The sequence below is a fragment of the Rattus norvegicus genome, chromosome 13, assembly GCF_021556685.1.
Source record: "Rattus norvegicus strain SHRSP/BbbUtx chromosome 13, alternate assembly SHRSP_T2T, whole genome shotgun sequence".
In the NCBI taxonomy this organism is placed as follows: domain Eukaryota; kingdom Metazoa; phylum Chordata; class Mammalia; order Rodentia; family Muridae; genus Rattus; species Rattus norvegicus.
In genome coordinates, this window is record NC_141546.1 from 41,222,175 (window position 1) to 41,247,993 (window position 25,819).

General features: G+C 47.4%; 1 protein-coding gene across 2 annotated transcripts in view; it reads left to right on the plus strand.

The window, feature by feature from the left end:
- Window positions 1–656: 656 nt before the first annotated feature.
- Window positions 657–25,819, plus strand: part of Mgat5 (alpha-1,6-mannosylglycoprotein 6-beta-N-acetylglucosaminyltransferase) — a 288,591-nt gene continuing 263,428 nt past the window's right edge. Inside the window, exon 1 of one of the 2 annotated variants that reach the window (XM_087581590.1) lies at window positions 657–1,072. The gene's annotated coding sequence lies outside the window, so the exon portion shown is untranslated. 2 annotated transcript variants of the gene reach the window in all.

Sequence of the window (25,819 nt, forward strand, 5' to 3'; positions counted from 1 at the left end):
GAGCACGATAATTGGCTTGCTCAGGGTCACCAAAACCAAGGGCATGGTGGCTGATGCTTGTAATTTCCCGCACTCAGGAGATGGAGGCAAGAGGGTCCAGAGTTCGAGGTTATCCTCTGCTAGAAAGCAAGTTGGTTAGGGCCAGTCAGGGTCAGGTAAGACTGCACCTTCCATTCCCACCCTACCCCCCAAATCACAAAATAAACAAATACGAATCTGTTCAGAAAAAAAAAAAAAACCCACGGGACAGAAATTCCTACTGCTTTTGCCAATCTATTCTACCAAGTATAAAATGGAGCTCAGGGCGTTTATTAAAGTTGGCAAGACCCCTAAATAGTTGAGCCCGCCATCTCCCTCCCCACTGGCTTCACTGCTGAGGTGGCCCAGAGATCATCACTCCGGAGGATGCACTGTATGTAACAGTAATTGTACCCTGCCCCTGACCTTGCTAGAGTATTATTTACTCAACTCCTTCGGTCTAGCTCTCTGCCTGTTTCTCCTTGGGCTGCATGCAGAATGGAGCGGCTTCAAGTGCTCTTGTACAGGGTCTAGAGTTTGCAGACGATCCCCGAGAAGCAGAGGCGTTCCGAATTGGCTGAGCGCTCTGCCGGGGTGGGCGGGGAATTTGCCGAACGTCCGTGGCCCGGAATCCCTTTGCCTTAGAGATCCGCGCGAGCCCAGAAGCTGAGAGAAGTTGGGTAGGTCGATCTGGAAAGGGTAGTAGAAACCTCGAAAAGATCTCCTAACCATTCGGTCCTGATCGTTTGGACCCAGGAGGAACGTCCCCGCTTGCGTCTAGGGGCGGAAGGTGGACGCGCTGCGCACGGCCTCGCCAGGGCTGGTAGTTTTCAGACCGTCCCTGCCGAGGCCCGCTCGCCCGGCAGCCCTGCGGCTCCCGCGGTGGCGGCGGCCACCCCAGGCTCCATCCAGCCCAGGTAGCTGTGCCTCAGTCTCTGGGGGCGCTGTGACCCCGCTCCTGGCTGTGCCTGGGACCCCAGTTCCCAGGAGCACGGTTGCAGGAGAGTGACCCCGACTGCTACTGATGGTGCTTCTGCTGCTCCTCTACTAGCAGGTAAGAGCTGCTGCAGGGTCGAACGATCGATTCAGAAGCTCGCCATCCCCCCTCGGGGAGATGCACGGACTGTGGATCGCGAGGGACGCGTGGGGGACGCTAGGGGAGCTGAGACAGTCCTTATCCGGTCCAACGCTGACACCCGGGGCTGCGTGGGTGGATGTACTGGCCGTGTTTGATTTGGGACGGGGGAGGGAACCCCAGAGTACAACCGAAGGGACCCACTTGGAGGGTCCACCACCTGCTCAGTAGCATCCCATCTCATGGGACCCTGAAGATCTTCCCTGAGGCTTTTAGGCTTCCAAAAACTGTCCAGAGGGGGCTCGGGTGGCGTGGGCTGGAGGAGGCGAGAAGGAGGAGGAGATTGGCATTTTGGACGTTGGGACCGCGGTGAAACCAGAAACCAGGATGCCAGCGTGAGCGGGGCTAGGGTCCTAGGGATCCGAGAGCTCAGCATGAGATGTGCCTTGAACCAGTTGGAAAGAAGAATGAAGGAGTGGGGCCCCAGTTCCCTGGGGAGAAGGAATATGAAGATCCAGAGCTCCGGGTTGAGAGGTCAAGAAGACCCTTCGGAACCCAGATAGTACTGGGGACCGCCAGCCCCGACCACGATCCAGCCGGCGTGCACCCACGACTGGGAGATGGCAGAGGCTGCGGGATGTAAGGGCGACACCCGCGTACACACTCCCCTAGAGCATGCTCAGTGCGGTCCTGGGAACTTCCTGCCGAGTCGCCAGGCCAGTCGCTTTGGTCCCCTTTGGGGCCACAGCTCACAAAATTGGGGGTAGGGGATGTGTGAGTGGGGATCTCTGTGCCCTCTTGTTCACCCTTTTTCATTCCCGGGCCTCTGCCTGGCCTGTGACTGCCACCACAGTTCTGCTTTCTAGAGCCACTCTGGCCTCAGGAGATGGGGGCGTGGATGTCATACCCTTGCTCCCTGCGGGTAGAAGACCAGAGGCCTGATACTGCGTTGGTCTGCCAGGTGGACCGACTCTCTGGGAACGCAGGCCACTCAGTCGCGCGCATTTACTCTGTGCTGGGAGCAGGTTGGGTGGAAGGGGGTGTGTGAGCCTGGCAACATTTGCGCGCGCTCCCAGTCCATGTCACACACAAAGCCACCGCAGGGAAGAGGGAAGGGGTGGCGCTTGTATTTGTTTCCCCCAGTGGCTTTTGGAGAACCCTTGAGCTGTGTGCATGCCTGTCTCTCTCTCTGTCTGTCTGTCTGTCTGTCTGTCTGTCTGTCTGTCTCTGTCTCTGTCTCTGTCTCTCTCTCTCTCTCTCTCTCTCTGTGTGTGTGTGTGTGTGTGTGTGTGTGTGTGTGTGTGTGTGTGTGTGTGTAAGTGTTAAGACCCAGATAATGCCTTCTGATTTGCTGAGGTTGTCCTGGTCTAGATCTAGAGCTCAGTAATTCCTGGCACTAGTTGCCAGGCCTTCTGCTTGGTGTTTGAATATGATCCTGGGTACCTCTGGGGCTGTAAAGTTGGGAAGCAGCAAACCAGAGGTTTGTGTGAATTTTCCCTTGTAATGGCAAAGTCACATCTGTTACTACACTTGGATATAAGGTTAGATCAAATTAGAATCTGTTGAGTTTTAAGTGGAAAGCAAGTTCATTAACTGATGTAGCTCGAGTTCGTTGTCAAGTCTGGAGGGATCTCCCACCCAGGACTTGTGGGGGACCCTTTGTTCCTGGAATGGAGCTCTATCTCCATCAAAGTCACACCATCTCATACCTGTCTTCTATGAATTTTCCCACCCTCCCTTAGTTCCTCTAATTATTTTGTGGCTGTTGCTCAGTGCTGAGATTGGCAGGCTTAAGTCTGATTCCCTTAGGATCAGAACAAAGCTCCCCCCTTTAGGGGACATTTTAGTTTTTCTTCTGTTATCAACTTAATGTCCATATGAGAAACTTGATGTAGAGCTCTGGAAATGGAGAGAAGGAGTGAATGGGGCAATAGTGACCTAAGTACCCTTTTTAGGGACAGAGAAAAGAGGAAGTGTCTGTCCCCAGCAAGTGTCTGTGGCCCAGTTGAATGTCTGGGCAAAAGGCTTGAGTCATGTCTTTCCTGTGTCTCCTTCCTTCAGCCTTCCTTCCTAGTTTGGGACATTTGAGACTGGAGTTAGTAGGATAAGAGTCTATAGGGGCTTGGAGCTTTGTAACTATCCGTGTGTGTGTGTGTGTGTGTGTGTGTGTGTGTGTGTGTGTGTGTGTTTGTGTGTGGAGAGAGAGAGAGAGAGAGAGAGAGAGAGAGAGAAAGAGAGAGAGAGAGAGAGAGAGAGAGAGAGAGACACCTTGCGTCCTTGCATGTGGAGGTCAGAGAACAGCCTCAGCTGTCATTCCTTAGATTTTGTCCATCTTGGGTTTTTTGTTTTGTTTTGTTTTTATGTTCTTTGTTTGTTTGTTTTTGAGCCAGGGTCTCTCACTGGCCTGGTACTAGTTGGGTAGGCTGGTCTGACTGAGCTTCAGAGGTCCATCTGTCTGCACCTCCACAACACTGAAATTATAACTCTATGTCATTGTGCCTTCCTTTTTTTTTTAATGTGAAATTTGTGCATGTGAGTGTATGTGTGTATGTATATGTGTGTGTGTGCGTGTGTGTGTGTGCGCACGCCTGTGTGTAAGTAGGACAGCCTCAAGCATCAATCCTTGCCTTCAATCTTGTCAGAGATAAGACAAGCTCTTGTTTTCTGGGGCATATGCCAGCCGAGACCTAGCCGAATTCCGAGGTGCCTGTCTCTGTCTCGCATCTTTCCACAGGAGTGCTAGGATTATAGACACTGTGGTGCCCAGCTTTATATGGGTGATAGGGATTGAACTCAGGTCTTTGTGCTTGTCCAGCCAGTGATTTAACCACTGAGCTATCGACCCGTACCTGCCTGGCTTCTTAAACATGTATGTTCTGGTGGTCAAGCTCAGGTCCTCCTGCTTGCAAATGTTTTACTCAATGAGGCATCTCCCCAGTTCCCCCACTGGCTGGATTTAAGGTGACCTGAGATGGCAGGACATTGGTCCTTTCTCTCAGTGTGGCTGTCTCTGTGAGCTCCAGTGGCTGTCCCAGCAAAGCTCTCTGGGCCTTTGGAGCTTCTCCTGAGCAGTGTGCACATTCCCAGTGCTTTGTGTGTGGAAGTGTGAACACTGTGCTCATTATATATTCACACATCCGAATACATTTTTATACAGAACATGTGCATATGGATGTGCATCCGCAGTGTTCCCAGAGAGAAGCTGGAAGGGACCCCAAGAGATGAGAGCAATTCAGACTTCCTTTCTTCCCATTCTGTTTCCCCAGTTTCAAAAGAACCCACCAGCCACGTGCTCGGCTGGCCTCCTGAACATGGAAATGTCACAGTCTTCTGTGATCACAGCCAAGGGGCTTGTCCCAGAAGAGTTACTCTGTGTGTGTGTGTGTGTGTGTGTGTGTGTGTGTGTGTGAGAGAGAGAGAGAGAGAGAGAGAGAGAGAGAGAGAGAGAGAGAGACAGACGGAGAGAGGTCTGTGTAGAGGTCAGAAGACAACCTCAGGTGTTATTCTCAGGCACCATCCGCTTCCTGATTTTATGGACCTCTTATGAGCCTGGAATTTAGTAACTAGTTGAGGCTGGCTAGCCAGCCTTGGGATCTACCAGACTCTTTCTCCCTCGTGCTGGGATTACAAGTGCACACTGCAGTATCATTGTGTCTTTTTAACCCGTGTCCTGGAGACCAAATGCAGGTCACCACGCTTGCATGGGAACTACATCATGATTGGGGGTCTGTGTCATCTCAGAGTCCCATCAGGGGAGGGGACTAGGTAGTATTTCAGTAAAGTCACTAAGGGCAGTCATCAGGAAGATTTGGTATTCTCTAGCATCATTCAGCATCCTCACAGGCAGCCTTGCTCCTGAGAGACTTAGAGAGCACTGGGTCTGGAGTTATTTCTTACCGCTTGTCCCAGGGCTGGTGGGGGGGTATGACTGGTTATCAGAGGGACAGGCCTGGTCAGTGCTTTTGTGATGACTCCGAGGAAAGCCTGTGCCCCTGGTGTTGTCTCAGGGGTAGCTGTTATGACTGTAAAGGGATAGAAGGAAATGTATACATGTCAGAATCCAGGTATTAGAAGAGGCAAGACATAAGTTTTATAGGGGGAGTGGAATTAGCCATGTGGGTGACAGTTCAGAGGTTTGAGTGGGAGACAAATGTTCGGAACCTGTCAGTACAGGTTTTACCAGAGTTAATGACGGCTTTGAAGTAGAGTCACTCAGAATAGCCAGAAGACAGGGCTATATTCTTAAATTTCTATTTCTGAACGGAATATGGATCTGCCCAGCCTCTGAAGTTTTGATTTATTTTGCGGGGGTCTTATGTAGCCCAGGTTTGAGTTCCTGATTTTCATGCTTCCACATCCCCTGTGTTGGAATTATAGTGGTGGGTTTAACTACACTAGGGTTATAGAATGCCTAATCTAGGTCATATCCCTACACTGTTTAACATCGTGTGTTCATGTTGATAACCAACTCTCTCTCCTCTCTCTCTCCCTCCCTCTGCCCCTCCCCCCTCTCTCTGTATGTGTCTGTGTCTCTGTGTGTGTGTCCCTGTAGAGGTCCCAGAGTTGATGTCAGTCAGGCATCCTCATTTGTTCCCCACCTTCTTTTTGAGACAGGACCTCTTACTGAACCTGGGGTTCACTGATTGAGCAATGCTGATTTACCAGTGATTCAAGGTTTGCCTGTAAGTTACTGTTGGTGTGCACCAGTGGTCCTGGCCTTTCCTGTAGGTGCTGGGGATGTCTGTGCAGTAGACACTTAATCTATTTAGTCATCTCTCCAAGCCTAGCATTTATCCAGCATCTTCTGTGAGCCATGGCCAGAGGTGACGATAGGGATGGAGATGCTCTTCCTCTGAATGACCTTCTCACAGGAGAGACAGCTGACCTCTTACAGGGTGCAGATGCAGACCAGCAGCTCTTGGAAAGCTGCCAAGACAAGGTCCCAGGAGCCTTGGCATTGTGACCATGTCCTGAGCCATGAGGACTTCTGCTGTGTGTTCGGACATTTGAGCTGTTTTCTTTTTAAAGTCATTTCCACAGTTGAATTCATCCAAGTCCCTGGCGTGGTCCTGAGAAGGCTGTGTGGGCTGGGGAGGCTTTAGAGGAATTGTTTCATTTCTTCAGAACCCCTAAGGAGGTCTTCCTTCTGGAACCTCTGTAGTCCCCAAAATCTCGAGAGGCAAAGTCAATAAGGGTAGTAAACCATTTCATTTTGTGTTTGTGTGCATGTTTATGTTTGTCCTGGAACATGTGCAGATGGGGAGGTCAGCAGAGCCTCTCAGATGTCTTCTTCAATTGCTCTGAAATTTTTTTTCTTTTGAGATAGGTTATCTTACTGATCAGCTACAGTGGCCAGCAAGCCCCAGGCTTCCTCCTGCCTCTGCTTCCCCAGCACTGGGATTACAGATGTGTGTTGCTGGGCCTGGCTTTTTATGTACTTGCCAACGATCCAAACCCAGGTCTTCGTGTTTTTTTGTTTTTTTTTTTTTGTTTTTTTGTTTTTTGTTTTTTTTTTTTTTTTTTTTGTGGCAAGCACTTAGGAATTGAGCCACCCCTCCATGCCTCTTCATGCCTGGGTTTGAGGGGCGTAGTTGCCCTTGCGAACTGGCACTGTCTTGTCACTTTCAATGCCAGGGCTATGTTGATGCCTCCTGGATGTCGCTGGAGGGCTACTTACAAGGACTGCTACCCAGGCTTTTCTGTTCTACTGCCCATGAGCTCAGGAATGAGGTATACTCCTAAATACCCGGTTTACTAGTAAGAGATGCTTTACCCAAGCTGTGGTGGGGGCACATGTTTGCAATCCCAACATTCAGCAGGTAGAGGTAGGAAGATTATTGCAAGTTCAAGGCCATCCTGGTCTACGTAGCTAGTTTGACACCAGCTAGGGCTATGCTGCAAGCTTCTGCCTCAATGTTCTATGTTCTATGTTTGCATATGAGCAAACGTGCTTGTGTCCCCGAACACTCCCCCCTCCCCCCAGTCATCTCTCACTGGTATCAAGCATGTGACCTCTAATGGCTAAGAATATAAACCATTGCCTTACTTGAAACTTTTTTTTTTTTAATTCAGTTGCCTGACTTTGTAGATGACAGCACCATGTTTTGATGTCAAAAGATTGGACATGCCTGCTGGCAGAACATCTGCCTGGCATGCATGTGGCCCAGAGTCTAATTCTCAGCCCTGCAGAAAACGAAAGCCTTATTTGTTCCTCGGCTTGGGGTGTGTGTGTGTGTGTGTGTGTGTGTGTGTGTGTGTGTGTGTGTGTGTGAGAGAGAGAGAGAGAGAGAGAGAGAGAGATGCCCTTGAAGGAACATGTGTGTGTCCCCATCTGAGCTCCTCTGTTGTAGTTGTGCACACATAGAGCATGCAAGCCCTGCCATCCTGTGCTGGTCTAAAACACCTTGTGTATGGTCTGGCCAGATGGCTCAGTCAACGAAGGTATCTGTGGCTGGACCTGATAATGCGAGTTCAGTCCCTGGGCCCCACAGGGCGGAAGGAGAAGACTAGTATGGGTGATTGTCACAGAGATTGTGCATTCTTTGTGGAAAATGTCAGGGATGGGTGTGAAGGGTAGCAGGGATCATGGGATCGTCGCCTGGGGCTGGGGCTCAGCTGGCCCAGTGCTCGCTTCTGTGCGGGAAGCCTTGGGTACAGTTCCTAGCACCATGAACTGGGTAAGGTGGTGCACACCTGTGATCTCAATGCTCACCTCAGAAGGTGGAGGCGTGAGAATCTCGTCTACATAGTTAGGGACAGCCTGAGCAATGTGAGTCCACGTTGTTTTAGGAACAAAATAATAATAATAATAATAATAATAATAATAATAATAATACTCAGAGTTGTAGTGGTAAAAAATTTATTTGCTGCGGATGCCACTATTCCATGTGCTTCTTTTGGTTGGAGTCCTTTAATTCCTCTAGTAAGCCTGAGGCAGACAATAGTGTTCTTCCCAGTGTATAGACACAGGGAGATTATAATATCGTAAGACCAGACAATCTAGCCTGGGTAACAGATCCAGAACCCACGTGAGCTGGTGGTTTTTCTTACTGAAGAAGCTAGCTGTCTTATGTTGGGCCTCCTTCTTAACGCATGCCCTGAGGAGTCTTGAGAGCTTTGGAAGGGACTGCAGGGAAAACCCCTGTAGCTCTCTTTTCTTTGTAGCCTGTGTCATCCATCCGGCTGAAGGATTTATTGAGGTCTCACCAGTTGATGGCAAGGGCAAGGCCTAACCTGAGCCTGAGTGCTGAGTGTTAGTCCTGAGGGAACAGCTGACAACAGACTGGTAAAACATGTGTGCCCGAGTCGTTATTACAGAGAGGTTTGAGGAGAAGAACATACTGGCCTCTTGGTTTCTGGGCCTTCCCAGAAGAGCCTCTGTGGGCATAGAACCCAGGTGTGGGGAGCAGGTGGGGGCAGCTTAGTGTCCTCTTATTCCCATGGGGAGAATGTAAGCCATCTGTCCTGTCCTCCTCCTCCCCCCATACCCTCAAGTTAGCCGTTTCCTTAGTTGACATCTTAAGAGTATTCTCTGGAGGCAGTGGGTGTATCTCTTTCGGTGGAGTGACTGCCTAAGCTTGCACAGAGGCCTGGGGCTAGATCCCAGGCACCGGGTAAACCAGGCACAGTAGCACAGGCCTGTAACCTTAGTACTCCAAAGGTAGAGGCAGGAGAAGCCAAAGTTCAAAGTCATCCTCAGCCACATATCCAGTTAGAGGTCAACCTGGGTTACTTGAGACCTTGCCTCAAAAACAAACATTAACAGTCTCAAAACAGAACAGAAACAAAACAGTCTGGCTGTGGGTTCTAGTTAACTCTGTATGCCTCTAGGCTCCTTTTTTTTTTTTTTTTTTTTTTTTTTTAAGGAACACAGGGTGACTTGGTAGAGGTGTCAGGATTACTGTTTAATAGTTCACAGTAGGTTGATTATAAAGCCATTCCCAGATGGCTGAGGCCTTGCATGCCCCTCTTCTGACTCCTGACCCTTTACCCCTGAGATTTCAGCTGAGAGTTTCCCCCACAAGGCACCACATGAGCATTTCTTTGCCTTCTGTTTCCTATAGGGCCCACGTGCTCCTTACTGCAAATGTTTTTCTTCACCAGTAGTCCCAAGCTGCTAAGAGAGTACACGGTGAAAGCTGCCAAACCTGGCTACCTGAGGTCTATCCCTGGGACCCCATGGGAGCCCACTCCCACAGGTGTTCTTTGCCCTCTATACATTCAGGGTATGCACATACATGTACACGCAAATAAATGACATCATATAATTTTTTTAAAAATCCAGTTGTAATAACAAAGGTGGGGTGGGGAGATGGCCCAGTCAGTAAAGCACTTGCTGCGAAAGTTTGAGGACCTGATTTTGAATCCCTAGCAGCACCTGTGTAAAGAGCTGAACATTACACATGTAATATTGTGTATGTCATACTTGTAATCACGGGTCTAGGGAAGTGAACATAAGAAGCTCCTTGGGGCTTGCTGGAGAGCCAGCCTGGCTAAATCAGTGAGCTCCAGGTTCAGTGAGAGACCTTGTCTCCAACAATAAGAGGAAGAGAGATTGAGGAAGATACCCAATGTCAACCTATGACCTCTATACTCACATACATACATACATACATACATACATACATACATACATACAAATGCCTACAGATACATGCACACATGCACATTCTCAGATACCAAGACAGTGCCAGTGAAGTACACAAGTCAGCCCATACAACCTGTTTGGGCTTTAGCCTTTGTTGGTTTGAGATGAAGGGGCCTTACTTTAATGCCTGGCATTGACCTCTTGGGCTCCAGTGATCTGCCTGCCTCAGCTTTGAGTAGCTGGGCCTTCCAGTGTACGCCGTGCACCTGACTGGACTTCAGTTGCTTTGTTTGTTTAGAAGTAGGGCCTCCCGTGTAGCTCCTACTGGTTGTGACCTTGCAACTTTCCCATCTGGGCCTCTTAATTGCTGGGATTATAGGTGTGCTCCACCAAGCCGGGCTTGGAACTTGGCTGTCTCATGGTGGGATACAAGAGGGAGTAAATTAGTTCCAAAGGTTGTCCAGTCCTGAGGTTGTCTGATTCTATCTTCAAAGGCAGTGTAGATAAAAAAGAAACCCAATAAAATTCTCTCACTGAATAAAGATGATTGAGGAACATTCGAGTTGGTTTTTCCCCTGTGTACAGGCCCCCTTTAGTACACAGTATGGTGCTTACCTAAGAGCTAAGATGTTATCATCACCACCTGTCAGGATGTTTAGAAATTAGATGATAGGGGCTGAGTGATGGTTCAGTTAGCACTTACCCTACAAGCACAAAGAACTGACATCGATCTCCTGAGCCACTAAAACAAACAAACATAAAGAAAAGTCAACTTCAGTGGTGTGTATGCTTTTCTGGGGAGGTAGAGACAGGATACGTGGGGCTCACTGGTCAACCAGTCTAGTCCTTCTTGGCAAATTCCAAGTCAGTGAGAGGCCCTGTCTCAAAAGACAAAAGAGTGATGGTGCCTGAGGAATGACACCAGAGATTGTTCATCTCCATGCACATTGAGAGATGTGAAAAATACACACATGATAAACACACACACACACACACACACACCACAACTACACCCCACCACCACACCCCCTCACAACACACAACATGCACACACACACACACACCACAACTACACCCCACCACCACATCGCCTCACAACACACACACACACACACCACAACTACACCCCACCACCACACCGCCTCACAACACACACACACACACACCACACACTACACCCCACCACCACACCACCTCACAACACACAACATGCACACACACACACACACCACAACTACACCCCACCACCACATCACCTCACAACACACACATACACCACACACTACACCCCACCACCACATCGCCTCACAAAACACAACATGCACACACACACACACACACACACACACACCACACAAACACATTATACCCCACCACCACACCCCCTCACAAAACACAATATACGCACACACACACACACACACACACACACACACACACACACACACACACTTTCCTCTAGAAATCTAGAAATCTACTTTCCTCTAGCGGAGCTGTTCTTCACGTGTGATATTAAGATCCAGAGAAGAGAACTGAACAGGCTACTGAAGACTGTGGTGCTGTGGTAGAGTGGCCTTGGGGTGTGGGTAGGCACAGGCCTCTCGAGGAGCCAAACTACATTCTGTTTCCTTCCTGCTTCTTCAAGAAACCTGCTGCTGTGTTTAAGCGATGCCATAGTCTCATGTGACTTCCCTCTGAGCTTTTTTTTCTTAAAAAAAAAAAAATCGGTTATTTTCAGCTCTGACTTTTTTATTTACTACTGCTCATGCTGAGACAAGAGTTTTCTAAATGACTATTTTCTTTATTCTCTGTCTTGTTGAGAAGATGTGGGTCTTCCTGTTCATCAAAATCTTTCCATTTCTGCCGTATTTCTTCAGTGTCTTTTATAGTACATTTCTTTGCTATGTTCTCCCATTTCTCATCTGTAATTGTGTGTGTGTGTGTGTGTGTGTGTGTGTGTGTGTGATATGTGCATGAGTATGTGTGTGGGATATATGTGTGTGCTGTGGTGTACTGTGGTGTGTGTGTGTGTATATGTATATGTTCGATGTGTGTGAGTATATGTGTGTGATGTGATATATTTGTGTGTTCTGTGTGTATGTGTGTGATGTGTGTGTATGTGTGGTATATACATGTATGGTGTGTGTATATGTACGTATGTATGTGTGTGAATATGTATGTATGATGGTGTGATATATTTGTGTGTTCTGTGTGTGTGGTGTGTGTGTATGTGTGGTGTGTATATCTGTGGTGAGTGTGATGTGTGTGTATGTGCTGTGTGGTCTCTGGTGTGTACATGTGTGGGGTGTGTGTGTGTGTGTATGTTGTCTGTGTGGTGTGTACATGTGTGGTGTGGTGTAGTGTGTGTGGGGTGTATTTGTGTATGGTGTGTGTGTCTGTGTGTCTGTGTGTCTGTGTTGCTTGTAGAAGCCATCACAGGATTTAAGGCATCTTACTGCTTTCCACTGGATAGCCTTGACAAAAGAGTCCTTCATTAAACTCTCATCCTTTTAGCCAAGGTGGTTGGTGACTTCTCAGCCCTTGGGCTTCCTGTCTGTCCCTCGGTGCTGAGTTACAGGTCTGCACAGCCATGTACAGCTTTTTGCATGTGTGCTGGCCATTTAAACTAGGGTCCCCATACCTCTTAGCAAACACTCTTCCCCTTGAGCCATTTCCCTAGTTTCCTTGCCTGGAGCTAGGAAGTGCAGCTTTTGGAGGGTTCGGAGAGGAAGGCGGGTTTTCCTGTGTCCCCTCTGTCAGTAACATACATCAGAGATGTCCCTGCAGAAGACCTCTGCAGGCAGTGGCTGCCTTCTTTGGTTGAACTCTAGAATCCCCACGTGATTCCCCTTTCCTGTGTTTGATTCGAGTCCCCACTCCTTTGCACGTTTCAAGGCGACACTGTTGGGTGGGCAGCATTCACTGTGTCATTTCGCTCATATAAATGTATTTCTCTTGGCTAACTATCGTCTTCTCTAGTTTTGCAATTCTGATGTTTAAGAACTTCTGCAAGGGCAGCCATTTTCCCCTTGTTCTAGTTTGCTCCTCTGGTGCTGGGATGAAACAGTCTGACCAAGAGCAACTTCGGCAGCAAAGACTTCGTTCGCTTTCCACTTCCAGATCACAGTCCACCACTGAGGGGAGTCAGAGAGGAAGCTGGAAGCAAGAACCTCAGAGGGGCCCTGCTTGTCCACTGGCTCCCTCCCTCCCTTATCCATAGAGGCCTGGGTCCCTTCATATCATCAGGAGCAACGGCTCCTGGCCAGTCTCTCAATTGAGACTCCTTTGTGAGGTGTCTTTGGGCTGGGTCAGGTTGACAGCTGATGTAACTAGGACACTAGCCTTTTTATTTTTATTTATTTATTTGTTTATTTGTTTATTTGAGATAGTGTCCCATGTCACCCTCTCTGGTCTCAAACTTGCTGTGTAGCCAAGGTTTGACCTTGAACATGTGAGCTTCTTTCCTTCTACCTCTAACGTGCTGGAATCACAGGCTTGTACCATCATACCTGATCTATGCAGTCTGGGGCTCAAACCCAGGGCTGCGCGTGCTAGGCAAGCACTCGATTGATTGAGCTACATCTCAAACCCTTGCTTAGTTTCTCCTAGGTCTCACTCCATAGCCCTAGCTGTCCCCTGCCTCTTCCTTCCAGACGATGAAATTGCTACTGTACTTGACTTTACCAAATTTTTCAGTTCAAATAGTCTGAAAGGGGTGGGGGTGCTTCTACATATAGTAGAAACTGTGTTTCTGGGTGCAGAGGAGCACGCTGGAGTCACAAGACAAGCCACTTCACGCCTGAAGGCCAGGCCTCAGCAACTGGCTGGCTGTCTCCACATGGGTGGGCCCCTTTCTGATCTGTCACTTGATGCCTCAGTCAGCTTCTGTGGTGTTGATTTGGTGGCTCTAGTGCACTTGGCTGGGATCTGTGTGCCCCTATAGCTTCTTTAAGCAGTGGGTAGTAACATGTGTAAGTGTGTGGCTTATTTTGATATTTATGTTATCCTTGTGCATTTTTAGTGTTTGGAGTTCACCATCAGTGTGTGTGTGTATGTGTACATTCCAGTGTGTGTGTGTGTGTGTGTGTGTGTGTGCATGCATGCTCCAGTGTGTGTATGTGTGTGTGTGTGTATGCATGCATGCTCCAGTGTGTGTATATGTGTGTGTGTGTGTGTGTACACTCCAGTGTGGGTGTGTGTACATGTGTGTATATGTGTGCATGCTCCAATGTGTGTATATGAGTGTGTGCATGCTCCAGTGTGCGTGTGTGTGTATGCATGTTGCCATGTATGTGTGTGTGCATTCTCCAGTGTGTGTGTCTGTGTGTGTGTATGCTGCAGTGTGTGTGTGTGTGTGTATGCATGTTCCAGTGTATGATATATGCATGCATGCTCCAGTGTGTGTGTGTGTGTGTGTGTGTTTGTGTGCATGCTACAGTGTGTGTGTCTCTGTGTGTGTTTATGTGTGCATGCTGCAGTGTGTGTATGTGTGTATGCATGCTCCAGTGTGTGTGTGTATGTGTGTGTGTATATATTCATGTTCCTGTGTATGTATGTATTGTGCATGCTCCAATGTATGTGTGTGCATTCTCCAGTGTGTGTGTGTGTCTGTGTGTGTGTGTCTGTGTGTGCATGCTGTAGTATATGTGTGTGTGTGTGTACGTGTGTACGTGTATGCTTATGAGCGCATGCTTCTGTACACTCTTGCTTAAGCACACACATGGAAGGCTGTCTCCTGTCACCTTGTTTTTGAGATAGTGTCTGTCACTGAAGTGGAGCTCACTTGGCTGGCCCACCCACCCCAGGAACCTCCCTGCCTCCTCCTCCTCAGCCCTGGACTACAGCTGCACACTGCAATGACCTTTTTCCCTCTTTTCCTAGAGTGGGTTCTGGGGCATCGAAGCCAGGCCTATACCTGCTTAGTGTGCTCCAAGTTCTAGAAAGTCTTTCCAGTCCAGTGACTTCAAGAGGGACTTTCCTATTTCTTTGTTGTCAGCCTTTAAGTGGAGCTGTTAAAAGGTCCCTGCCATTTCTCCTGTGCTACTGTGACAACAACGAACCCTGTAGCCAAAAGCAATACTCTCCATTGCTCCCAGCACACAGGTCTCATTGCCAGGATCAAGGTCCCCATTTCTTGGGGAAGCTTAGGACAGAATCTGTTCCAGTGGCTGCCTGGAAGCATCCAGAGGCTCCTGCTTTGACCTCCAGTACCAGGTACTAGAGCTAGGTCCTCTCACCTGCTGCTTTGCCTGTGTTCTGATCAGAGGAAGGAATGGCCTTCTGCTTCCCAGACCCCTGGCTTCAGACCACAGTATAATCCACTCATCCTCCTTGAGATCCTGATGTTTTCACACCTGCCTCTCCCTATGAGGTAGTACAACACAGGTCCCACCTGAGAAATTGAATGTCCTCGGGGGCCATTTTCTTTTTCTATCTAGGTTCCTCAAAACTCTTTGGAAAAGAGATACTCTTCATTTTTCCACCACAAGGAATTACCTGTTTCCTTGTATGTATATGTATGTACGTATGTATGTATGTATGTGTATGAATATATACAAACATTTGCAGACATACTTTTAGATATTTATTGGGGTGTGTGTGCGTGTGCGTGTGTGTGTGTGTGTGTGTGTGTGTGTGTGTGTGTGTGTGTGATGTGTAGGAGTGTGGGTGTGCCATGACATGTATGTGGAGGTCAGAGAGAGCTTTTGAGAGTGTTCTCTCCTTCCACCTTGCTGAGCAAGGGCTCTCCCATTGTTTCTGTGACTTTCTCAGAGATTCTACGGTCCTGGCCTCCCATGCTTACCTAGCAGTACTGGGATTCTAGACATGCATCACTATGTCTGGTGTTTTAAATAGGTTGCTCTAGGGGCTAGAACCCGGGTCATCAGTGCCTTTGCCTGCCGAGCCACTCACTGGCCCTTCCCTGCCTTTTGAAGCAGATGCACATCACTCTTCCCCAGCATTCATTGCTCTCTAAATAAGGATTGAGTTCTGCTGAGGCCACAGACAGCCAAGAAAAAACCCCATGCGTGTTCCTCATTTTGTAATGGTTCAGAGCAGTGTCACTACAGTGAGAAAACAGAGGTTTCACACAGAAGATGTGTGTCTGAGGTCACCTAGTCATGAGGGGCAGAGCCAGGGCACCACAGCCCCCGTTCTTAATCACTTCGCTTTTCTTCCTTATAAGTGGTCATGCAAACCTAAAATGAGAACTAGCCATGGAAAGACCTGAGATCATGTAAAATCTCTCCTGCTCTGCAAGAATGGTGGGAGCTAATACGCATTGCCTGTAGTAATTGGATTGCACTAATGGCCTCCTGGTAGCTTCTGTTCCTTCCAGGGTGGTGCTGTGTGGCCTGCTGTGGTCAGCAGGATGCTGGGATACTGTTAAATCCCACGTATAAGCAACTTTTTGATAGCACCTGTGTGTTTCTGGTTGCTTTGTTTGTATCTCAGTTTGCTGTCTCAGAGCCCTGATGCAAAGGTGAGAAACATGCCCAGGCTAGCCCAATGAGGTGAACCAGGATCTGCCTCCTGATTCCCCCTAGACCAACCAGCCTTCATCTGACCCTTCCATTACTCATGATTGAGCATTACTTAGATCAGTCCAGCCTAGGTTGCCAGAACCTCCCTGCCTCTCTGTACATACTTGCAAATACCATGCGGTTCTATCCACTGAGTTCCAGGGACATTGCCTCTGTAGCAGTTGATAGCCTCATCGTAATGGATACTTAAATGGCAGAGGAATTGATTTTGGTGGCCTGTGGAAGAACATTATGTATTACTTAAACCTAACTTATATTCTGCTCTGACTGTCCTTTAGGTCTAAAAAGTCTCATTGAATATGTCTCCCCCACATTTTAATTTTATATTATTTTTAAGAACTTATATTTATTTTTAATTGTGTGTCCATGTTGTGGGTTTCTGCCCATGATGTCCAGAGAGGGTGTCAGATCGCCTGGAGCTAGAGTCACAGGTGTTTATGAGCTGCTCATTGTGGTTCCTCTGCTGAACCATCTCTCCAACATTTTATTTATTTTAAAATGTACTTAGTGTGTGTATATGTATGTATCCATGTGTAGTGTGTGTGTGTGGGGTGAGAGAGAGAGAGAGAGAGAGAATGTGTGTGTGTGGGTTTGAGAGTGTGTGTGTTTGAGAGTGAATCAGGGTATGTGTTGAGGTCAGAGAATTTTGGGGAGTCAGTTCTCTACGGCTGTCACGTTCAGACAAGGTTTCTTATTTCTGTCTGTGCTGAATACTTCAGGATAGGTGGCCCAAGAGCTTGCAGTTGGTTCCCATCTCTGTAGGAGTGCCGGGCTTACAGATTCAGGCTTCTGTCTCTGGCCTTCCTTACACAGGGGATCCAGGGATTGAATTGATATCACAGTGCTTGTATGGCCAGAGCTTTTCCCTGCTAAGAAACTTGGCAGCCCGGATTTATTTTCTGAGAGAGACTCTCACATAGTCTCTGGGGGCTGACTTCAAACTAGGTTTGTTGCCAGTGATGACCGTGGACTTCTGATCCTCCTGTCTCTGTCTCCCCAGCGCTGGGATTATGGGGAACGTGCCAACCACTGTACTCAGTTTTTGAGGTGCTGGGGATGGGACCCTGTGCTTGACTCACACTAGGCAAACACTCCACCAACGGAGCTACTTCTGTTGCCCCCCAAAACCCCTCAATTAATTTACAGTCATGGTTCATGTCCAAAACCTTCTCGCCATTTAACAAGACCAAGACAATGTGATGCTTTAAATGATGAACAGTTTCCCACAGAAGCACGCAGTTACTGTCCTCAGACTTATTATCTACCATGATGGTAGCCTTTCACTTAAAAGTCTACAGTAAGGAATAGCCTTGGGATCACATTGGTACCAGCAAGTACAGGTTTCATGAATGATAACTTGGATTTACCACCTATGATCAGCTTTGACACCGTCTATCATGTTCAGTCTTATTGGCCTAAAACAAAAACAAGTCAGGTGTGGTGGTTTGTATATGCTTGGCCCAGGGAGTGTAACTATTTGGAGGTGTGGCCTTGAAGTAGGTGTGGCCTTGTTGGAATAGGTGTGTCACTGTGGATGTGGGCTTTAAGAACTTTGTCTTGGCTGCCTGGAAGCCAGTCTTCTCCTAGCAGCCCTCAGATGGAGATGTAGAACTCTTGGCTTCTACTGCACCATGCCTGCCTAGATGCTGCCATGCTCCCGCCTTGATGATAATGGACTGAGCCTCTGAACCTGTAAGCCAGCCCCAATTAAATGTTGTCCTTATAAGAATTGCCTTGGTCATGGCGTCTGTTCACAGCAGTAAACCCTAACTAAGACATCAGGGATCAGCCTACTTTCTCCAGCTCCTCATTTTGTTAATAAAGTACTTTTTGAAGAGTTACTTATTTCTATTTATGTGTGTATCATGTGCATGCAGGTACCTTAGAGGCTAGAAGAAGGTGTTGGTTCCCATGGAACTGGAGTTATAGGTAGCTGTTAGCCACTTGATGCGGGTACTGGGAACCAAATCCAGATCCTATGGAAGAGCAACATAACTTTTAACTACTGAGCATTTGCTCCAGCTCCACTCCTAAAGCTTTATCGGAAAATGACTGCACATGTTTGTTGATGTGCTGGTCATTTGTGAATAATGTTTTACTGGCAAATGGCCAAGCCCACTGGTTCATGTGCTGCCCATTTTGTTAAAATTGTTTTGGGAATGTAGAGTCTCTCATTTGTTCGTGTGCTAACAATTTTGTTAATAAAGTTTTGTTGTTGTTTCAGGTTGTGTGTGTGTGTGTGTGTGTGTGTGTGTGTGTGTGTGTGTGTGTGTGTTAATAATGTTGATCACACCATGGCTTCTCTCATGTGTTCTGGCTGGCTGCTGCTACACAGCCAGTGGAGGAGCTTAGCAAACTGATGGAATGAACTGGTCTGCAAGGCCTGAGTTGTTTGCTTAAGGCCCTTAAAAGAGAACATTTTCCAGCTCTCACAGAGATGATTTCATAACATGTAGTTCTTAGGACATGGCACTGCTTAAGTGACCACAAGTTCTCCCGATACTGTTCAGCAGAGAACAGTGTCCTAATTGGGCAGATATGAGAACCCATCCTTCAGGCTACCTCACTTCAATGTACTGAGACCCAACAGTTAACTTTATCTACTTCCTGATGTGTCTTTTAGGCTTGCTGGGGAACTGTCAAATATTTCCAAAAGTGTCCTATTATATAACTACCATAAGCTTCCCCCTTTTAATTTAAATGAGGCTTTCTAGGGGAGACAGTCGGAATTAAAAAGGAAACGATTCTGTTCAAGAGCTGGTTGTTTGTTCGTTAGGTTCTAGCCAAGCCCCCCCCCCCTCTGTGTGTGTGTGTGTGTGTGTGTGTGTGAGAGAGAGAGAGAGAGAGAGAGAGACAGAGAGAGAGAGAGAGAGAGAGACAGAGAGAGAGAGAGAGAGAGAGAGAGAGAGAGAGAGAGAGAGAGAGAGAGAGATGGAATGGAATCCATTAGGAATCCATTAGGGGAAGAGTTAGAGAAACTGATCCTGGCTTCTCTTAAGAGGACCTCTCTGACAGACAACCATGTTGGCACATTTCTGAATGGGGTGGTATTGTTGCAGAGTATAATACTATCTAGAGACATTAATCAGGAACTTTTGCAGTTAAAGTGTTTTTTTTTGGGGGGGGTCAACAATCTCCATTCAGAACTAATAGGGCCCCAAAAGGCCACATTCCTTTGGTGTCTGTATTTTTCAAGATGATTCTCTTACCTATGGCCCGTGGCGTATAGTCAGGATTGGCAGGAGCTGAGACAGAAAGGACTTCAGAGTAGTTTGGCCAAGATAGCTCTTTAGAATTTGAAATGCTTGGTAAAACTTGGCCACTGACCTGGCCAAGGCATGACTAGCTGAGAGAAGAGGGTTAGTCGGACTCTGACATTAGAGGAAGTCTGCCTGAGTACTTCATTTCTTCAAGAATGTGTGTGTGTGTGTGTGTGTTCATGTGTATGTATGTGTATGTATGTGCATGCACACGTGCATGTGTGTGTATGTGTGTGCTCATGTGTATGTATGTGTTTGTGCATGTTCATGAGTATGTGGGTATGTGCGTGCGCATGTGTGTGCACTCATGTGTGTGTGTGTGTGTGTGTTTGTGTGCACGTGTGAGTGTGTGTGGCATGTGTTTATAGGTCAGAGAGTCTCATTCCTACTCTTAGGCAGGGCATCTTTTGTTTCTGCCTTCCAGGAGAGCTAGCCTGAGAGCCCCTGGGTGATTTTCCTGTCCCTACTTCCTATCTTATCACTGAGTGCTGGGATTACAATACAGACCACCACATCTGGTTCTCCACAGGGGCTCCGAGGACTGAAGTGTGATCACTTTACCTTCAGAGCTAGCTCCTAAGTCCCTCTCTTGAGCATTGCTAAGGCTACAGACCAAGTTCATGGCCAGTCTGGGCTATATCAGCACATATCAAAAAACAAACTGAGATAAAGCCAAATTCACACCAATCCTTTCTGTGGGAACTACCACAGTTCTGTGGGACCTAACCTTCTCCTGAGGCACAGCGTTAATCTTCCCTGAAGATGGATCCTCCATGACTCTTGAATCTCCAGCTAGACCATTCCATACCTCCCCACCACTGTACCAGGAACCAAACTTCTAGCACTAGGAGCCTTGGGATCATCCTAGCAAGGCAAAGCAGATCCAGGAGACTGATGGTCATGTGAGCTGAACATGAACTGCTACTGATCATTTTGCAAGGCCTCAGGAAGACCACGTGGGAAAAATGTTACCTCTTCACGTTCATCAACCTCAGACTAGATTTCAACAACTCCTTCACTTTTGTTTTTGTTTGTCTTTTTGTTTGTTTGTTTGTTTGTTTTTTGAGACAGGGTCTCTCATAGCCGAGGCTAGCCTTCTTCCTATGTAGTTAAGAATGAACTTAAACTTCTGATCCTTTTTCTCCACAACAGCAAATGCCAGGATAACCCCACGTACTGCCATGTTTGGTAGACAAGTGCTAGGACAGAACGCCGAGGCCTAGTTCGTGCTTGCTAGACAACTGTTTTTGCCAACTGAGCCACGGCCCCAACCCGGCTTCCTTCACTCTTTGTGCACTGGCCTGACTGCAGAGCTGCAGCAGTAGTAGTGTGATGCTCTTTGCAACTTTGTCAGCAGCGGACAGCCAACATTTTCAGTACGTAAGCAGCTATCTTAGCATATCAAGATTCATCTTTGCTCTGAGCGATAGTCCTGTTGGGCCTGCTGCTCGACAGCGTTACTTGATGTGTTAATAAACAAGCATGTGCACCTCTTTATCACAATTAAAAGCATATTTTAGCTGGGGAATACAGCTCAATTGGTAGAGTGCTTCCCTGGCATGTGTGAGGCTCTGGATTTGATCCCAAATACTGGAGATGTGTGTGTGTGTGTGTGTGTGTGTGTGTGTGTGTGTGTGTGAGAGAGAGAGAGAGAGAGAGAGAGAGAGAGAGAGAGAGAGAGAGGAGAAATATTTTAGTAACCCAGTGTAATTGATTTACTCTTACATCCTGTAGATTTCATTTTGTTTCGAAAGGTCCTAATGCTGGGGCTGGGGGTGTAACTGAGCTGCTACAACACTTGCCTAGCATGCATGCAGAGCTCTGGGCTCGATCCTCGCCACTGTAGAGCCTAGGCAATGCTGGCTGTTGTAGTTTCCTTCTGTTGCTGTGACAAACAGAATAACCAACAGCAGCTTAGGGAAGGAAGGGTTTATTTTACCCTAAAAGCCACAGTTCATCACTGAGAGAAGTCATGGCATGAACTCAAGCAGGAAACTGAAGCCGAAACCATGGAGAAATGTTGCTTGCTGGCTTGCTTAGGCCTATGCTTGTCTGGCTTTCTTAGATGGCCTAAGACTTTGTGCCTAGGGAATGGTGCCACCCATAGTGAGCTGGGTCCTCCTGTGTCAATGAACAACCATGATGGTGCCCCAGAGCTATGTCCACAGATCAATCAGGTCTTGGCAATCCCTCATTTGAGACTCCTTTCTCAGATGAGTTTAGGTACTGTCATGCTCACAGTTAAAACTAACTGGAACACTTGTACACACACACCCATAATCTTGGCATTCAGGAGATGGAGATGGTAGGATCAGGAGATCTGTGTCATCCTCAGCTACATACACAATGTTCAAGGACATTGATACTCTACCAAAAAAATATTCCTCTACTGAGGGGGTCAGTCTACTCTTAATTCCATCTATTGTAGAAATCATAGAGAATTGTGTGGGTGGGGACACTGCCCAGCCCTCTGTTCCCTGTCACTGAGATGTGGCCCTCTCAGTCCTACTCTAAGCTCTCAGGCAAGAGCTTACTCTGGAGTAGGTGTGAGCTCAGTTACACTTGCTAGCTTTCTTTTTCACTTGTTCCAGGAGTTGAACAGAACCCATGCTGATGGTTCCATCATGTGAGGAGGAAGTTTGCCAGAACGTTTCTCACGCCAGGCTCTAAGAACTTGTACAAGATACACGATGATTTCAAAATGAAAACATGTAGGTTCTCTGACTGCTAAGCAGAATTGCGACTGTCTGCTTCTGATTTTTCAGTGAGGAATAATCAGACTTTGTGTGGGATAAATCCCTATATTCAGGTTAACCCCTGCTTTCCACACCCTTTGTCTCAAAGTTAATATAATTAGCAACACACACACACACACACACACACACACACACACACACACCCCTTTATGAAAGATTTCATTGAAGAAGAAAAAATGCATTATATACATTATGAAATTGTTATAGAATTAAAAAAAATCCACAAAACCATACCCTGTTGCTAAGACATATGTTTCACAAACAACTATGGAGAACAGAACATTTTCCTTTTAACTACAAGGCTTAGGAGGGAAGGCCATATCCCAGGAATGAGGACTTAGCTGGAGGTATACACAGGGCTCCAGGGAAATGTTTCCTCCTGGTTGCCCGCTGGCCACCAACTGAACCCAGCCTCTGAGGTGCTGGGTTTTCACTGTAAGTGGGTTTCTAGGAGTGTGTCATCTAGAAACTTCTTTTTGTAGTGACTTTGCCACAGGAAATCTTCCTGAGCCGTTCTAGAAACTTCTCTCAGTAGGAAGTAACTTTGCCTCAGTGTTATTTGCTGTCCTGCGACACAGAGCCACTGCTGTGCCATGAGCATCTTTTCCTCTTTAGCTTCTAGGCTGATATTCAGAGTTTGGTAAGGAATGATCTTCATATACTTAATACTGATATCCCAAGCAGCCATATTTAATGGCTATGGCAATAGCAGTTTTCCTCCTCAAATTTTTTCTTTATGACCGATTGCCATGGTATGCCTATGGAGGTCTGAGGACAACTCTTGAGAGTTGGTTCATGGTTCTGATAACTTGATAACTCATGCCACCTTGCCCTCCCCTTGCACCCTGTTGCCTCTGATCTCATGTTGCTCAGCTAGCCTTGAATTCACTGCGGAACCAAGGATGACTTTGAACTCCTGAACCTCTGGCTTCTACCACCCGAGGGCTGCAATTACAATCTTGTACCAACATGCATGGTTTATAAGTTCTGAAGACTAAACCCAGGACTCTGTGCATGCAGGGCAAGCTCTCTACCAACTGAGCCACATCCCCAGCTCCAGTTTTCCATTATTTTAAAAAATAGATTGGGATTGAATAGTCACACATTTCTCCCTCACTGTCCTATGGATTTAGTTACCAATGAAATTCTCATATTTCATTGGTATTTAAATAAGTATAAGCTCCCTCCGTTCTGGAGGGAATATCACATTTATTATTATTATTATTAAATTATTATTATTATTTCAGACATAAAGAGAATGTGAGTATATAGCAAGGTTATCCATTAAGTAACAGTGTCTCTTTTGTTAAGGGATGGTAGGATTCTTTTACCAGACTATTGATTGACAGATTCATGTATGTGCTTGCAAGTCCCCAAAATCAAGTCTGATTGTGTGTGTGTGTGTGTGTGTGTGTGTGTATGCACATTCATTTGCATATGTAGGTACAGGTATTGTGCAGGTGTATGCACCTGTGGGTTCCAGAGCCCATCCAATCTTGGTCACTTCTCCTCAGACACCATCCAGTTCCTTGTGAGACAAGTTCTCTCACCGAACCCAGAGCTCACCCAATAGGCTAGGCTGACCACTGAGTGCCAGGGATCCTCTCGTCTCTACCTCTGCAGTCCTGGGATTGCAGGCCCATGCCATCAGCTCTGGTTTCTTTTGATGTGGACTCTGAGGCTCCACACCAGGGCTTTGCACTTGCCCGGCAAGACATTTCCTCACTGAACTCTCTTCCTGGTCTCCTCATTACTGTTTCAGGTCCTTTCATTGAGAAGCTCACTTCTGTTCAGGAGCTCTACACATCCGGCCATTATTGGCTTGAGAAAGCAAGAAGTTCATCTTGTATGTGTTCATGTGTGTGAAGGCAGGTGTGCTCCTGAAGGAGAGGTAACCACACGGGCAATCGGTCAGTTCTCTCCTTTGCTCTTGCTTGCAGTACTCCCTCATCCCCCACTTCATTCTCCAGGACAGAATCCCACGAGCCTCCGGGATTCTTCTGTCCTCTTCTTTCCATTCCATCACAGAAGCTGGGATCGCAGACTCACACCATAGCACCAGGCTTTATATTGGTCCTGCTGATCCAAACTCAAGTTCTCTTGTGTTGGTGGCAAGTGTCTTACCCACTGAAGTGTCCTCTCAGGACAGAGTGGTGAATTTACTTCACAGGCTGGTTTGAATGGGAATGCCTCCCCGCCCCCATAATCTTGGAGCTTCCCACCTTAAAAAGTACGATTAGAATTCAAAACGAATCCGACGTTGTATGATGCCTAAGAATGGACTTGATCCCCAGTGTTAGTTCTAAGTCAGTAGCTATATACACGGAAGCAGAGGTTTAAAACCAGGAGTCTGTTAAAGTTCCCACTAGATTGGCACCTATAATGGAACATCTAGTGCTGGGACAGAAATGAAACTAAGAATGCCGCTGCTGGGAACTTAGGGCAAGCAGGTGGTCAGGGACAGTTGAACTGTGTAAACCTTGGGTGTGTGACTTTGATCGAGGCCTACAGCTTGGCCTTTCACACCCAGATTCACAAGGGCCTTTTGAACCTTAGCACTCAAAATACTGAACCCCAAAATATGCAGAGTACAGCTGGTTATAGAGAAGTCCTGTCCTATGAAGGGCCCCAAGTGGTCTGTGGGGAGCTCCAGGATCACTCCTACTCAGTGAAACTGGTTCCAGGTAGAGCACAGCCGGCTCTGGTCCTCTTTGTGAAGGGCCATGTTTTCTCTGGAAACATGGGAGCCACCAACCAGAAGACAGAGAGGAAAGAAATTGGGGGTAGAGGAGGAGCGGAAGTCGAAGTGAGAGAAAAGAGCTAGGTGGTGACTCACAGTAGCTGTGACCAGGGGACACTGGAAGCCACAAGAACATCTGCGTACCCATGGGTAACCCAGGGCTGCCTTGATTAGGTCTTAAGACTTAAGTGAGACATCAGATGACCCCAGGGGCTGCTGTGTTCTCTACCACTGAGGCCCCATGAGCCTCAGTCTCTTCTGTAGGCAAATTGGGCCACATGATATCAGTATCGTCAGATAAAGACTTCTTGCTTTGAAAGTCTTGGAGGCCAACCAAAGAATAGCCTGGGGAGGGGGAATCTCTAAACACAGAGGGACTTTTGTGACAGGCCTGGGCACCCGACTCACAGCCAGGGCAGGGCCCATGATAAACTCCTGACTCCTGACTCTGGGAGCAGAGGATGAGATGATTTCAAAGCACTGGGCCACACTAGCCAAGGACACACACCCTTTATGCTGACTTTCGACTGCCAGCTCCAATCAAGAGCAATTAAAAGTCGAAAGGAGGCGCAGCTGTTCTAGTTTTATAGGCGGTGAAACTGAAGCAAGAGGAGAGGTATTTTGTCCCAGATTTGCCAAGGTAGGCGAGCCAGAGAGTCAACCATAGGACCATAGGAGCCCGTGCAGTTGTGGGAGGTAGGTGGTGGTCACAGTTCTCTCTGTCTTTATTACTAGATTGTTAAACTCTCTGAGGCTGCAATGTGCTCTGTGTGTGTGTGTGTGTGTGTGTATGTGTGTGTGTATGTGTGTGTATGTATGTATGTTTGTGTATGTGTGT